Genomic DNA, 11,628 nt, shown 5'->3' with positions numbered 1-11,628 from the left:
TGAATTCTTATCAGGCTGGTGGAATCTTTGGGTTCAAAACTGCACCCCCATCTCCTAGACCAACTGAGGAAAAAAATTAGTTTCCCCACCCAAGGCTCGTATCATCTTGGGCAGAAGGCAGTTTTCGATCACACCCCAATAAGACCAAAAAGAACTATAGCTCGTTCTTTGTTTTTCTCTATGGGACCACTTCAACTCTGCAGGGTGTACCGACTTTTATCCCATTATTCTTTCTTCTTATCTCCCCATAAGGTCTTGTGTCCAATGACCTCTGCTTTCTCCCAAACTGTACAAGCCCCTTGACATATCCCAATCCTCAAGGATGTTTTGGGGGTGTCTCATCTTCTCGGGATGCTAGCTCTTGACTGGACTTGATGCACTTCTCACTAGCGCTCCTCTCCTGGACACTGGCCTTTGAGTGGTGAGCAGATGGCTTCAGTCAGGGACAGAGGAGGGCAGAACAGCAATTTCTTTTCCTTATTTCACAGTTGAGGGAACTGAGGCTCAGAGCTGAGGGGTGGCTTATTTGAGATAAAGGTTGAAGATGGGATCGGACCATTTGGATTAGCTTTGCGTCACGTGGTGTTCTCAGGTTTGGGACAGAGTAAGGAGGTGGAGAGACGGTGACCTGACATTCTGTTCCCTGTGTTCTGACCCTCTGCGGAGATCATTGTCCTTATCCCCCAGAGCTGTCGAGAGGCTGCACACAGATCTGGGTGTTGACTCAGAAAGGCACGTCTCACTTCAAAGAGACAAGTGATGGTTTACTCTGCAGCCAAATGTGAGTGATTACGGCTTGGGAACAGAGGTTTAAGCTGTTCCAAATTCCATGTTCCTCCAAGGTAACATGAGCTTTTATGGAACAAAGAAAAGTATAAATCAAGAAAAAAATTTAAATGTGTTGCTGAAAATACTGGGTATGCAGTTTCTAGAAAAGCTGAGGAATGTCAGCTCTTATGAGACTGAAAGATAAGCAATATATCTGGCAAGTTAATGGGAGACCAAAACAGAAAAAAATATATTTTGCAGGTAAAGATTTCTGTTTGCTGTCAAGACAGTTAAGAATAAGTTCCTGCACTCCTGCATTGCTGGTGGGAGTGCAAGCTGGTACAGCCCCTTTGGATATCAATATGGCAATTTCTCAGAAAATTAAGAAACAACCTTCCTCAAGACCCAGCAATACCACTTTTGGGTATATATCCAAAGGATGCTCAGTCGTGCCACAAGGACATGGGCTCAACTATGTTCATAGCAGCATTGTTTGTCATAGCCAGAACCTGGAAACAAACCAAATGCCCCTTGACCGAAAAAAGAATAAGAAAAATGTGGTACATTTACACAATGGAGTACTACACAGAAGAGAAAAATAATGACATCTTGAAATTTTCAGGCAAATAAATGGAGCTAGAAAACATCATATTGAGTGAGGTAACCCAGACCCAGAAAGACAATTATCATATGTACTCACCCATAAGTGGTTTTTAAACATAAAGCAAAGAAAACCAGCCTACAAATCACAATCCCAGAGAACCTAGACAACAATGAGGCCCCTAAGAGAGACATACATGAATCTAATCTACATGGGAAGTAGAAAAAGACAAGATCTCCTGAGTAAATTGGGAGTATGAGGACCATGGGAAAGGGTTGAAGGGGAGGGGAAAAACAGGGAGGGAAGCAGAGAAAAATGTAGAGCTCAATAAAATGAGATAAAATAAAATAAAATAAAAAAGAATAAGTTCCTCTTTGTCCTGTGTAAATTCTTGCAAGCTAAGGTTTCTCTTTGTAATCGGTAATAAGTTCCTGTTCCTTAGATCTGATGTAAACTGCAAAACAAGTATTTCAACCTACACTAACCTGCGACCCCACTCACATGACCCTTACCCTTGGTCCTTCCCTCTCATTGGAGGTGTTTTTTTTTTAAATTGTAGTTTTCTAACAATGTATAACAGCCAACTGTCTCGCCACTGTGAATGCCTTGTTCTCCTATAAAAGGGACCTTGGGAGGCTGGCAGGGGCTGCTCTCTTGACTTAGGGTGAGATAGCCGGCTAGCCAGTCCCGGATGCACCTCAAGACACAGCTTGCTTTAATTGGGCAATAGCGGATTTGGTCTTTTCTCCTCATGATTTTCAGGTTTCACACTCTAGGCTTCAGAGTCTCTCTTAGCCCTTGTTAGCGGAATCCAGAAGGTTTCAAGCATTAGCACAGGACTTTAGGTTAAATACAGAGGTGGCAGGAATGGCTCTCAAGGCCGCTGAAGATAGTCCAGGGTAAAGTGAAATTAAGATTTGGACCTGCAATATTCCAACCTCTCCATAGTCAATAAAATTCTGATCAGTTTAATCCATCTTGTGGCGGGGGAGGGGGCAGTCAGAGGAAGGCTTCCGTCCATACAGGTATCTCTGCGTCCCTAAAGCGGGTTTACTGGTCCCTAACGGCCAGGCCTCTCAGAACCCACCATGCATGGCCAGTGCAGCCTCAGCAGAAGCTTGGGACAAATTTCTTCTGTCAGACTACCTGTGACTGCTGAGCCTCCATTCTCCTTCCAAGAGCCCCTTGCCCATCAGGACGAGCACGCTCCAAACAATAGAGAAAGCCTTGAGGATCCCACAGGATTAAAAGCAAGCAGCCTCACCCTTTCCTCCTAGGGCAACTTGGGTCTCCCAACTTCCCAGACTCAGTTTCCCAAGTCTGGACTGAAAAGGTGATGTTTTCTGGACCAAACTCAAGCCTTTCAAAAAGGTGTTCTGGGCCAGCACATTAGCCTCTTGCGAGCCCTTCGGGAGCTCATTTGCATTCTTGGAATGAAGTGTTGACTGTACTTCAGGCTCAGTCGCGCAGTAAAATGCTCCTGAGGGCTTGCTTTGGTGAAGGAACTCTGGGAGGCAGGCTGGCATGCCCTCCACCTCCCCTGGGAGAGCAATCAGCCCCCTGCCTAGACTGTAGGGAGGCAGGCCTGAGCCTGTGGCCCTGAGAGGCGCTGACCAATGAGAGCCTCGCCCCAGGGACAGTCTCATTTTTATATGTAAATAAATCATTTCCAGAGATTGCCTGGATCCCAGCAGGTTGCTGCTAAAATGTTTGAAGTGGATCCTTTGCCACTGTGAACACCGGTAAGCATTATTACCAAGTTTGGATGTTTTTCTCTGCTGATTTCACAGAAAAAATCACCAACCTCCCTCCCAGGCTCTGGCCTCTCTGCTGTCTAAGATACTTGCATACCTGTGGGGACAGACTGCTCAGCACCTCCAGGTTTCCTGTTCTGTGGCTGGATCCTGGTGATCACCAAGGGCGCCTAACGGATTTTGCTCTCCTTAGCTTCACAACTTGCTCTGGTCTTAAAGAACTTGCTTGCTCTCTTTTCCCTATGTGCACCTTCTGTGCGTTGGACTAGGTCTGCAAGATCTTATCTAAGTCTTCCTAATCCTCCTGCACCTGGTCCTGCCTGCCCCTTCCACACTCATCCACTCCCACCCCTGCTTGCTATGCTCTGACACTGTTGGTTCTTCTGGTTCTCAAATATATAGAAGCATGGGCAGGGCCAATGTGTGTGGGCGGGGCCAATGTGCATGGGTGAGGTCAATATGCATGAGTGGGACCAATGTGCATGGGTGGGACCAATGTGCATGGGTGGGGCCAATGAGCATGGGTGGAGCCAATGTGTGTGGGGGGGGGCCAATGTGTGTGGGCAGGGCCAATGTGCATGGGAGGGGCCAGTGTGCATGAGTAGGGCCAATGTGTGTGGATGGGACCAAGGTGCCCTTTCTCCAGGTTTTCTTGAATGCCTCAGCTCAATAGTTTCTTCCTTAGAGAAAGCCCTCCTCTACTGCCACCATCCTAGGTGTCTCTGTCTATTATAAGAACCCCATGTGGTCTCTTTCACATCACATAGTGCTAGTCAACTGTAACGTGTTACACCAGGACACTGATTTACTTAGGAGTCACTGTCTGTGTGACTGGCATCCTGCCTCATGTTCCCTGATGTAGTCTCTGACTTAGGACACAGTAGATGCTCAATAAATATTCCTGATAATATTGCCAAATTTGGGTGTGGTGGTTCAAATAAGAATGGCTTCCATGGATTCGTATGTTTAAATAATTGGTCCCCAGTTGGTGGAACAATTTGGGAAGAATTGGGAGGTGAGCCCTTGCTGGAGGGAGAGTGTCACTGGGGGTGGACTTTTTGGTTATAAAAACCCAACCCAAGCCGGGCGATGGTGGCGCACGCCTTTAATCCCAGCACTCAGGAGGCAGAGGCAGGTGGATCTCTGTGAGTTCGAGACCAGCCTGGTCTACAAGAGCTAGTTCCAGGACAGGCTCTAAAGCCACAGAGAAACCCTGTCTCGAAAAACCAAAAAAACAAACAAAAAAAAAACCAAGCCCTGTCTGTGAATCAGGATGTAAGCTCTCAGCTACTGCTCCAGTGCCATGCCTGTCTGCTTCCCACCCTCTGAAACTGTGAGCAAGCAGCCAGTTAAATTCTATTATAAGAGTTGCCATGGTCATGGTGTCTCTTCACAGCCATAGGATAGTAACCTAGGCACGGGAGTGTCACACATTGTACCTCAAGCCTGGTTCAGGTACCTGTCTTCAGTAAGTCAATTAAAGGCACAAAATTAGAAATGGAAATCAGGAAAGGAGATCTGCTCAATGTGACCACGTTGAGAAGAGAGACAAAGAGATCCAGCGGCACTCCCCCCGAGTCTGCCCTGAGAGCCCTGAACTGAGAGAGAAGTTTAAATAGAGGACCAGGGTTATATGATTCCTGTCCAGGCAGTCCCACCCTCCACTGACCTCTCATTGTCTGAGCTCCAGTCTCATCCCATGAGATGGTCTCACGAGTTGTTAGATCTCTGTGAAATCTCTTCCCAGGAGACAAGTTCTCCCTCTGGCTGGGACATTTTCCTTCTCCCAACTCAAGGTTCTTAGGGAAAGTCCCATTTCTTTGAGATCATTATTATAATCATCTGATACAGATTGAGGGACACAGGAATCCCTTTAAAATAGCTTCATTTCTGCCAAGCCAGTGATAATAAGGGACTGGAGAGACTGAAAGAAGCACTTTTATATTCTAGGTGGTAAGAGCACATTCATACTTCTTACTGTGTCTTATCTATATTTTTCTACTTCTGTGATAAGATATCATAACCAAGGCAACTTATAAAAGAATTTAAGTGGGCTTATGATTCTATAGGTTAGGGTTCCTGAAGGCAGAGCAAGGGCACATAGGTAGGTATTTGGAGCAGTAACTGAGACCTCACATCCTGATCCCTGAGCCTAAGGCAGAGAGAACTAACTGGGAATGGCATGAGTCTTTTGAAACCTCAAAGCCTTTCCCCAGTGTCATGCCTCCTCCAACAAGGCCACACCTCCCAATCCTTCCCAAACAGTTCCACTGACTGGATTGTATGTATGTATGTATGTATGTATGTATGTATGTATGTATGTATTTTGGATTTGTTTGAGACAGGGTTTCTTTGTCTATCTCTGGCTGTCCTGGAACTCACTCCGTAGATCAGGCTGGCCTCAAACTTATAGAGATCTGCCTGCCTTTGCCTCCCTGAGTGCTGGGATTAAAGGTGTGTGCCACCATTCCCTGAATGAGACCAAGTATTTAATATATGAGCCTGGAGCAGGGTATTATCATTAGGTTCAATAGCAAATGCCTCTACTTGCTGAGCTATTTCATAGAGCTACATGGATTATTTTGTTACCTTTCCTTAAAGGCATGAAGTCAGAGTCAAGATGATGATGATGAATTTGCTGTACCATCTCTTACTTGGTGGTGACCTTATGATTAGTGCTTACAGGTGACAGTCATGATAAAGTTGGTGTGTGTGTGTGTGTGTGCATGTGTGTGTGTGTACACATAATGGTAATGGGAACCCTCAGAGGACCTCCTGCAGTAATGCTGAGGTGACCTGGACCCAGCTCCTCTCACACCAACATGGAAAGGCATAGCCCCAAAGGTAGCAGTATGGAAAAGTTGAGTTCTGAATGAGAAGACTTTTGGAGAAGAACTTTATTAATTTATTTTGCTTATATTTCCCCTCTTTGTGCATAGAGGTAGCATACAATTTAAAAAAAAACTAAATCAAATCTAAACATGCCCAAAGAATCTTTTTACAAATACAAAACAGTAGGGAAAGTCAGGTGTGCTGAGGAAACGGCTCAGCAGTCCTTGCTTGGCAAAATATGAAGACCAGAGTTCAGTCCACCAGACCCGTGTAAATTCTAGCTAGGCATGGTGGACCACCTGTAATTATGGCTTCACAAGGCAGAGACAAGGTGAGCTGGCTAGAAAGACCGTCCATATCAGTGAGCTCTGGTTTGTGTGAGAGACCTTGCCTCAAAGAATAAGGTAGGAGAATGACTGAGGAGGACTCCTGACATCAACTCCTGGCCACCACATTCAGGTGTACACATGTACACATACACCCACACACATGTGAAACTACATACATGCAACGCCCTCATACACACATGCCTCCTGAAAAGGATTAAACAACAGGCAGCATCACGGCTAGGTCTAGTTTGTCCCATCCTTTGTGTCAGTGGCTTATGTCTTGGGACACAGGATAGTGGGGCTTTCTAATACTGACATAGGTCCACATCCGGTATCATTTATGGCATCACAAAGGGACTGCCATAGCACTGGGTGTCTAGGTGTCTGGATGCAGGCTGATGGCTGCTCTCACGACAGAAGCATGCATGGCCATCAACCTGAGAGGACAGAAGACAGCAGGCTTGTGGGGCTGTTGTCCGAAAGAGAAAGAGACCAGGGATGAGACCCCAGCTTAGCCTCCTCCAGCTTTGTACCCAGGTCTCCCAGGTGAGAGCTCAGAAGAGCCAGGTCAAGGTTTCTTCGAGTGCTCATTCAGAGACCCTCTTCCTGGGGCCCAGAGAAGTATGGGAAGTCAGATGGGGTTGGAGGACTACTGGAAACTACTTAAGGCAGAGTCAGGATCGCTTTGTGTCCAGCTCATCCTTGTGTAGTGCGTGGAGGGCCTACTTGAGGGCCATTGAGCACATGGACAGGACCTGGAGCCCTGTGGCTGTGTGAGAGGCCAGTGGTCCTGCCATCTGAGTGCCCATGCTTGGGTTCACTCTCACAGCCTCCTCCCCTCCTCTCATCCACAGGCACCTGATTTACAATGTAGGACACCCTGTGGGGAGAGGTAAAACCTCAGTTACAGCCGGGACTTGGCTCCAGGATGCAGATGTCACCAGGGATGGACAGCAGGAACTCAGGTTGCGATAGTGTGTGTGCTGGATGAGTTGTGTGTATATCTCAACCTTGGCCCAGTACCTCATGCCCAGCCAACCAGTCTGGCTGTGTCCACTCATATTTAGGGCTCTGGATCTGCCTATTGGATCTGGAGACTGAACTCCTTAGTTTACTGAGTCCACAGAAGATCTGGAGTCATAAGATCTGCCTATGTCCGTGTTGGGGGAGCACTGGGAGACTTCTGGATGTACAAAAGGAAACTGAGGCACAGGAAGTGCAGGGCCACCATGCTGTCACCATTGCTGTCCACGGTGGGCGGAGAGGACACAAAACTCTTGGGTGTGCAGTGTGCTATAATGTTATGGATACTTGCCCCCACAGCCAGCTTTGGATGTGAGTGTGGAGGATCCAGGTTCAAGTCCATAAGTTTATACTGCAAACATTTGGCCCACTGAGCTGTCTTCCCACACCCACAGGGAGAAATTTGGGGGGATCGTAGAGTAGGATCAAATCCAGCACCCTGACCACCAGCTCAGTGCTTGTTCTCAGGGTTTGTTGAGTGGCCATGGAAAGGTGAACATAGACTGTGGAGTATCGGGACATGTGGCTTGTTTTGTTTGGTGTCCAGTGTGGGGGAGCTATCCTTTCCAAGGTGATGACCCTCACCAGACCTCTCCACCTGCCAGAATATCTGCCAGATGAAGACTTTCCTGTCTGCCACCCTCGGGGAGAAATCCAGCTTCTTCCTAGTGGGATTTAAAAAGCGAAAAACTTCAATGGTTTGAACAAGAACCATGTAGCCGGCAGGTACATGGCGTATGGCCAGCCCAGTCCAGACACTAGCCGCTGACCTAATATCCAGTCTGTCATATAGCTTTGGCCACGGCCATAGTTAAGAGGAAGTGGTTGGTGCTAGGAATGGGTCTCCTGGGGCTGCTGGGAGGATGTGGGCTGGACTGAGCCCAGCCGAGGCTCAGTTTTACCACAGAGGCTCACAGAGGACTTGCTGCTTCACTGGAAAGCAAGCAGAGAGCCTGAAGAAGGAGGAATGCAGCACTGCACAGCCCCCTGCAGCTCTGGAATGAGGCATGCAGTTCTCCCAGTCACCCTCAGGGAAGGAGGCCATCCAGATGCCCTGTGTCCTGAAAGGACCAGGAAGATCTTGGCCAGACAGCAGCTTTGCACAGTTCCATTACATTCTAATCTAGAGGAGGAGCCACTCAGTGGGTAGCACAGCACGCCTAGCAAAAACCGGCATAACATAAACTCTTGGGACATTATCCTGGGGGCATCTAGAAGTCAGAAGTGACTCACATGCAGTAGAGATGGTCCCAAGTCATTGTTAGCTTTGTAATGGAGATCTTCCCTGTTGGATAGTTCTGGAAGGCCCATAGTAGAAAGGACTTGTGAAGCCTTATCTGGCCTGTTTTGATGGGATAAAGAAGGCAATGAAGGCAGAAGGGAGAGAAATCACACATGGAATTGTCTCCAGTACTGTGCCTTATCAGTACCCTGTGTGGCCTGGAAGTATCCATCTCTGCCTGTGATGTCACTCACATGGTCCCGCCATCATCTCCACTCATGGGCTGACATCCACATCTGTACTCCATCCCTTCCATCCACACCACATGTCAATACCTAGGGATTCCCCACAAGCCACATGTTCACCCACCCGATTTACCTTCCCAGAGTGCATTGCAGAGTTCTACACACTCTGCCCAAGCCGGCAGAGCCTACCCACCTGCCCCACTGTGAGTCTGTGTCCCAGGGATCCCACACCCAGAACACATCAGACATCTGGCTTTGCTACTACCTCTATTGTCATGCTCTCTGCTAGGGACTCCCAGCCTCCCCTGGGTGACAGCAACAGTCACTCGTCCCTAGTTCCTGCTGCTGCTGAGGATGGATAGCCCCCATGGCATCTGTGGATCTCTGTGAACAATCTTACCCACTTAGTGTGACTTGGAAGGTCCGTGGACGTCCAGGTCCTGGACAGTCTTGACTGTGTGACCGCTGTCCTGCCAGCTGTCCACAGATCTGCGCTCCTCAGCCCCGCCCCCTCTTCTCCCTCCATCCTCACCTGCTGTCCTTCCTCGCCCTTGAGGAGCCAATAAACCCCCATCCAAGTACTGCTCCTTAACCTTCAGAGTGATTTCAATACAATTTTAAAAACATAGCTTTTTCTGCTGCCCCAAGGACGTCCTACTGGGACGTAAGCTCACTGTGCTCTCTGGGGTTGTTCCAACTCCAGCCCAAAATGTTCTAGAAAGACTGTCAGCTGAATGAAAATGCTCTTTATCAAGGAATAACCTGAAATCTGTTCTTCTGTCGGTGAAGCATGGGTGTGCCCCATCTTCAAGCTACAGTGTCATTAACAATGCCACTCTGCTGTAGCCACTGTGCCCAGCGTGTGCCATGACCCTCTTCCTAGGCAAAGACAACGGGCCCCTGGTGTGAGACATTGCTCCGGCCCTCCCAGGGTTAGCAGTTGAGAGAGGCAATCTCCTGCCAGGGTGTGGTCAAGGACTCCTTTATTGTTCTCCACGTCCTGCTAAAGAGGCAGGAGGAAACCTAGGCATCCCTGTGGCCTGTTGGGCGGTGGTTGTGTTAGTATTCGGCTCCCCAGGGCTGGACCTGGAGCAGAGCCCTGCTGATGAATGTCCCGAGCATCCCGAAACCAGTGCTGTCTCAGGGACTCACTATCAGCATCTCAGTTTTGCAAAGAATCCAGTAGAGAAGGCTCTGAGGTCTCCAGAGATGCCGGAGTTTGGCGCGTCTGAAAACGTATCCCAGCCTCTCTCTCCAGCACTCATCACTGCGCTGAATCCCTGGAATTTTAAGGCGCAAAGTTTCCTTGCTGTTCGGATTAAACTTGAATGGGAGATGAGCGGGTATCAGATGAGCGTTCTCTCCACTCCCTCACAACTAAAAGAAGCTTGGCTCTTGAAATCAAAAGCCCAGGTTAGCAATGTCTGGGCCACCTAGTGGATGTTCTGAGAACTGCAGGCAGTAGGTCAAAACCTGAGCCCCCTGGCACAGCAGTCTGCAGGCAAAAGGTAAATCCATTTTATTTATGGTAGACACAGATTCACAGAGATGTTAGCAATTTCAGGGGTCCCTTCCATGTGATTAATGTTTAGAAATCTAGAACTGTCCAGTCAAGACTGGTTTGGTTCCAAGCAACTTAAGGCTTTTCTCATCTTAGTTTCCATGTGTATAGGTGGTAGAGGGATCCATTTTCTGAAAACCTTCCCTATCACAACAGGGACAAACATCTACACTTCACACAGCTACGGTCATTCTTTTGTAAGCCTGAGCTTTGTCGCTTGAAGAGAGACCCCTGATGCTGCACTTGTTCCCCACTTCACAAGGTCCAAACAGGAAACCGAGGGAGCCGCTGCTGTGGTAACACAGTCACGCTCCCTGTAACCCGCTCAGTAACTTGGCCGCTCAAGGACAGGGACTCCTCCTGCTTGCTGTCTGAAAAATGCCACTTGGTTTCCTTCTCCTTTCCAACGAAGTCCTTGGGATGAGGTCAGCACTGGGAACCCTAAGAGCTGAGGGCGGGAAACCCCACTCAGGGGCTCCCCGGAAGAATTCAACAAACCCTTCCTCACTGAACCGCTCAGGCGAGGGCAAGACTCCGACCCCCAAAGTGTTAGGAAGGCCAAGCAGCTGCTGCTCTGAGTTCTATCTGGTGTTCCTCCTTATTCTTGTTGGGGGTTGTGGTGACAGCAGAGAAGGCCTGGATGAGAAATGACAGTTCACACTGCTCTGAGTTCTCTTAGTACAGAGTGTTAGAATGTGTCTGTGTGCTCCTTTCTTTCCCAGGCTGGAGTCAGGATACAGTGGAGGTGAAGCCTCCATCAAGGAGTAGAGATGGGTGAGCCAAACACCACAGCAAGGTCAAGGCTCTCAGGGAGTGGTCAGGGGACTGTTTCCCTTCTCCCTGCCCCAGACTCCATGTATGTGGCACCAAGGTCCCAAGGCAGGGGCAGCAAAGGAAGTCTTGTGGGGCTATTTTCTTGGTCTGGGAGGTGAGAATTCTTTTCAAAAGATGGTGTGGAACAAGATGTTTCAGTTCCTGAATAACTACTCAGAGGCTTATATTATGACTGTTTTGCTGATGGCTCAGGCTTATTACTAGTTAGCTCTTACATTTAAATTAACCCATTTCTATTAATCTGTATATCACCATGTGCCCCGTGGTTTACTGGGTGCTCTGGCATCTTGTTCCTTTGGTGGCTACTGGCATCTGCTTGACTCCACCCTTGAGCCTGTATCTCCATTTGGCTTTCCCACCCAGCCTTATTCTGCCTGGTTACAGGCCAAATCAGCTTTATCAACTAATGAGAGCAACACATATTCACAGTATACAGAAAGACATCCCACATCTTTCTGT

This window comes from Arvicola amphibius, chromosome 7 (genome assembly GCF_903992535.2).
Source record: "Arvicola amphibius chromosome 7, mArvAmp1.2, whole genome shotgun sequence".
Classification (NCBI taxonomy): domain Eukaryota; kingdom Metazoa; phylum Chordata; class Mammalia; order Rodentia; family Cricetidae; genus Arvicola; species Arvicola amphibius.
Note: the sequence above shows the minus strand (reverse complement) of the source record.